The sequence below is a fragment of the Orycteropus afer genome, unplaced genomic scaffold (assembly GCF_000298275.1).
Source record: "Orycteropus afer afer isolate SDZICR_OR568_19922 unplaced genomic scaffold, OryAfe1.0 scaffold01441, whole genome shotgun sequence".
NCBI lineage: Eukaryota > Metazoa > Chordata > Mammalia > Tubulidentata > Orycteropodidae > Orycteropus > Orycteropus afer.
In genome coordinates this window covers 6,642-11,613 of record NW_006923028.1, presented here as the reverse complement: position 1 = coordinate 11,613, position 4,972 = coordinate 6,642, and the positions used below count along the sequence as shown (strand labels likewise).

The following is a 4,972-nucleotide window of genomic DNA, read 5'->3' as shown; positions in this document are numbered from 1 at the left end:
GTCGTCTGCATTGTATCTGGGTCTGGTAATTGAGCAGCGCTGGCCCGGGAAGCCAGGGCATGCAGTAGAATTTGCAGCAGTTGTTGAGGTGCCAGCCTGCAGCTTTGAAGCCAGGACTTTGCATCTTTCACCAAGATCTCTGCAGAGGATCACTTATGCTCACTCTGAAATGAGCTTTGTCCTCACCTGTTTTGGCTGGAATGCCCGACTGCTCACATTTGCCTACACAGCCATGACTATGTGTGCTGGAGAAGAGCAACGAGTTGGGACACGAACAGTGTTCATTGGCAATCATCCAGTTTCAGAAACGGAAGCTTACATTGCACAGCGCTTTTGTGATAATAGAATAGTCTCATCTAAGTATACGCTTTGGAATTTCCTTCCAAAGAATCTGTTTGAACAGTTTAGAAGAATTGCCAGGTTTTATTTTCTCATCATTTTTCTTGTACAGGTCACAGTAGACACACCAACCAGTCAGTCCAGTTACCAGTGGAATTCCACTATTCTTTGTTATAACTGTTACAGCCATCAAGCAGGGATATGAGGATTGGCTGAGACACAGAGCTGACAACGAAGTCAGTAAGAGCACTGTTTACATTAGTTGAAAATGCAAAACGAGTGAGAAAAGAAAGCGAAAAAATCAAGGTTGGTGATGTAATAGAAGTACATGCAGATGAAACCTTTCCTTGTGATCTTATTCTTTTATCATCAGGCACCAGCGATGGGACCTGTTATGTCACTACAGCCAGTCTTGATGGAGAATCCAACTGCAAGACACATTATGCAGTACGTGATACCATTGCACTGTGTAGAGTGGAAGCCATCAATACTCTTCGAGCAGCAATTGAATGTGAACAGCCTCAACCTGACCTCTACAAGTTTGTTGGGCGAATCAATATCTATAGTAATAGTCTTGAGGCTGTTGCCAGGTCTTTGGGACCTGAAAATCTCTTATTGAAAGGAGCTACACTAAAAAACACCAAGAAGATATATGAAGTTGCTGCTTACACTGGGATGGAAACCAAAATGGCTTTGAACTACCAAGGAAAATCTCAGAAATGTTCTGCTGTTGAAAAGTTTTGAAAATGTTCACCGACTTCCTATCATTTATGGTTCTATTCAACTTTATCATTCCTGTCTCCATGTATGTCACAGTAGAAATGCAGAAATCTTGGGCTCCTTCTTCATTTCATGGGACAAGGACTTTTATGATGAAGAAATTAATGAAGGAGCCCTTGTTAACACATCAGATCTTAATGAAGAACTTGGTCAGGTAGAGTATGTATTTACAGTAAGACTGGAACACTCACTGAAAACAGCATGGAATTCATCGAATGCTGCATAGATGGACACAAGTATAAAGGTGCAATTGAGGAGGTTGATGGAGTCCCTCAAACTGATGGATCCTTAACATATTTTGACAAAGCAGAGAAGAATCGAGAAGAGCTCTTTCTACATACTCTGTGTTTATGTCATACTGTAGAGGTTAAAACAAATGATGCTGTTGATGGAGCTACACAAGCAGCTGACTTAACCTATGTCTCCTCTTCACCAGACGAAATAGCTCTGGTGAAAGGAGCTAAAAAGTACGGGTTCACATTTTTAGGAATTCAGAATGGGTATATGAGAGTAGAGAACCAAAGAAAAGAAACAGAAGAATATGAGCTTCCTCACACCTTACACTTTGATTCTGTCCACCGACATATGAGGGCAATCGTGAAGACTCAGACGGGAGACATACTTCTCTTTTGTGAAGGACCAGACCCAGCTGTTTTCCCCAGGGTACAAAATCATGAAATTGAATGAACTAAAACGCATGTGGAGCATAATGCAATGGATGGTTATCGGACTCTTTGTGTAGTCTTCAAAGAACTTGTTCCAGATGATTATGAAAGAATTGACAGGCAGCTCATAGAGGCAAAAATGGCCTTACAAGACAGAGAAGAAAAAATGGAAAAGGTTTTTGATGATATTGAGACGAACATGAATTTAATCGGAGCAACTGTGGTAGAACACAAGCTACAAGATCAAGCTGCTGAAACCATTGAAGCTCTGCAGGCAGCAGGCCTGAAAGGCTGGGTGCTTATGGGGGACAAGATGGAGACAGCCAAATCCACATGCTATGCCTGTCGCCTCTTCCAAACCAATACTGAGCTCTTGGAACTGACCACAAAAACCATCGGAGATAGTGAAAGAAAGGAAGACCGATTGCATGAATTGTTGATAGAATATCGGAAGAAGTTACTGCATGAATTTCCTAAAAGTACTAGAAGCCTTAAAAAGTAAGAAAGTGTATCAGAGGCTTATATTTAGACATTGGTATAGACAGTTGCTTATGCAGAAGGTTCTATTTTCTGTACTTTATCATTCTCTGTTTGCAAGTGTTTTATCCTTGTAAGTTAAAACTTTCCCTGAGAACTTGGCTAATGGCCCATTTGAGATTATTTGATATTTTCCATCCCTCCTTTGAAAAAGTTCACTTAAAATAAAACACTAAATTTCTCAAGGTAAAAAAAAAAAAAAAAAAGAAAGAAAGAAATGTAATTCACATGTTCACCACAATAAATAAATAAATAAATAACTGAGGAACATAAAAAAAAGAGCTGGGAGTTCCAGTAAAATGGTGGAATTAGCAGAAAGACTGTACAGGCCCTCTTCAACAAAGATTAGGGGAACCAATTAACACAGACACAGAAGATAATCCTCAGCCCCTGAACCTTGAAGGGAAGGATATAGAAGTGAACTAAACTCTAACTAGCAGAAAAATTTGCATGAAAATACAAAAAAGGAGACATACAGAGCTGCGGTCTGGCAGCGATCCTGAGAGATCCTGATGGCACAGACAGCTTGGAGATTACCGAGTGGTGGTAAGACCTGAGAATTAACCTAAAAATAAGCCCTGCTAGCCAGGGACTTCACAGAGGACTGCTCTGTTGGCTGGGGAATAAAAAGGCAAAGCAGCAGTGAAGAGGAAGGCAGGCTGAGCTGTTGACTTTTGCCTGTCCAAAGAGCACAGCCATTTTGAATGTTTACAAGTGGCTTGACCACTTTGGATATTTAAAGAGACAGTGTTCTCCCAAATTCCAGGGGCTTACGAACAGGTTTGACTTGCCAGTAACACCAAGGACATTCTGGACCTGGACAGCTGGAAGGGTGAGACATTCCTCTTGTTACCCTTATACCCCACAACCCACAACTACTTGGTGAACAGAGGTGCAGCCCTGCCCCACTCCCACCCACCTTCAGGGCCTGCAGGAACTCCATTCCAGTCTGCATTTGGATGGAGCCTGGGTGCCCTGCCTTGCCCTCCTCCATTCCTTTCTTTCTTTTTTTTTTTTTTTTTTCCCTCTTTCCTTTTCCTGTTTGCTTGTTTTTGTCTGTTTCAAAACTACTATTATTATTACTACCTTTGTCCTTTTTTACTATTATTCTTTACTCTTCCCCTCCCAGTCCTAGTTTTCAACTTTTTTTCTTTTCCTAGTCCCTGGTTGCATTTTTTTTTTTTTTTTCCTTTTTTATCATGGTTAACCCTGTTCCTTGGTTTTCTTTTTGCATTTTCACCGCTTTTTTTTTCCTCATTATTCTCCTTCTCTACCTTTTTTTCTCTTATTGCCCTCTTCCCAGATATTGCAGGTTTTCTTTTTTTTCTTCTTCTTCATTTTTTGGTTACTGTTCCTGTGTGATTGCATGGTGTGCTTTTTGTCCATGTCCTTTTACTTTTTTTGATGGTTATTCAATTGTAATTTTTGTCTCACTGAGTGGGAGACGGCAACAGTCCCCAAAGACACAACTAGACCCACACCTCCTGCAACTTCACTTGTTGAGTGAGAGCCATCATCCCCTTCACCAATGGGCCAGTGATAAAAAACCACCAAGAAGAGCTTGAGTCATCCTTGGCTGCTCTTCACAAACAGTTAACACATTTCTAAATACAGCAATGCCATGATGTCTCAGAGACAACAGATCATCACACTCCACACAAAAAAGCAAGATAAAGTGGTGGAAACAAGGAAGCAGAATACAGACCAGAACATATCCCTGAGGAAGTGGCAGCATTGGAACTCTCTTATGAGAAATTCAAAAGAATCATATTAAGGTATCTTCAAAGGATTGAGAGAGAGACCAAGGGAAACACAGAAAAAACAAAACAAAACAAAACAAAAAACCTAGAAGAATTTTGGAAGAAAATGCAAGGGAAAAAATACAAGAACACAAGAAAAAAGGACAAAATAAATGAAAAATTGGAAATGACTCTTAATCTACAGATAGAAATCCAAAAGTTTAATACAAATTTGTCTGAAATAGATACCACATTGGAAGGAGTAGAATTGATGGAATGGAAGACAGAATTAATGAGACTGAAGACAAATACCTGAATACTTGTTTGGAAAGGGATAAGCCAGGAAAAAAATTCCAAACTAAATGAAGAAAGCCTAAAGTTCATGTGGGATGCCATCCAAAGAAATAACCTACGTGTCATTGGAATTCCAGAACAGGAAGAGAAAAACTAAACCACTCATAAAACAGTCCAAGATGTTTTGGAGAAGAATTTCCCTGATATGATGAAAGACGAGAATATATCAATTCAGGAAGTAAAACAAACCCCAAACAGGATGGACCCCAAAAGAACATCACCAACACGTATCATCATCAAACTCACCAAAACCAGACAAAGACAGACTCCTGAAAGCAGCACAGGAGAACAAAAAGTTACCGACAAAGGACAGCCAGAAAGAATAAGCTCTGATTTCTCAGCAGAAAATATGCAAGTGAGAAGGCAATGGGATGGTATATACAAAGCCCTGAAAGAGAAAAATTTTCAACCAAGAATTATAAGCCTGGGAAAAGTGTCCCTCAAATATGGTGACGAAATTAGGAGATTTCCAGATAAGCAGAAACTAAGGGAATTTGTTAAAACCAGACCAACCTTACAAGAGATGCTAAAGGGAGTCCTTTGAACACAGAACCAAAA

General features: G+C 40.0%; 1 pseudogene; it reads left to right on the top strand.

The window, feature by feature from the left end:
* Positions 1–2,286, top strand: part of LOC103213239 — a 3,639-nt pseudogene extending 1,353 nt beyond the window's left edge.
* Positions 2,287–4,972: the final 2,686 nt, after the last annotated feature.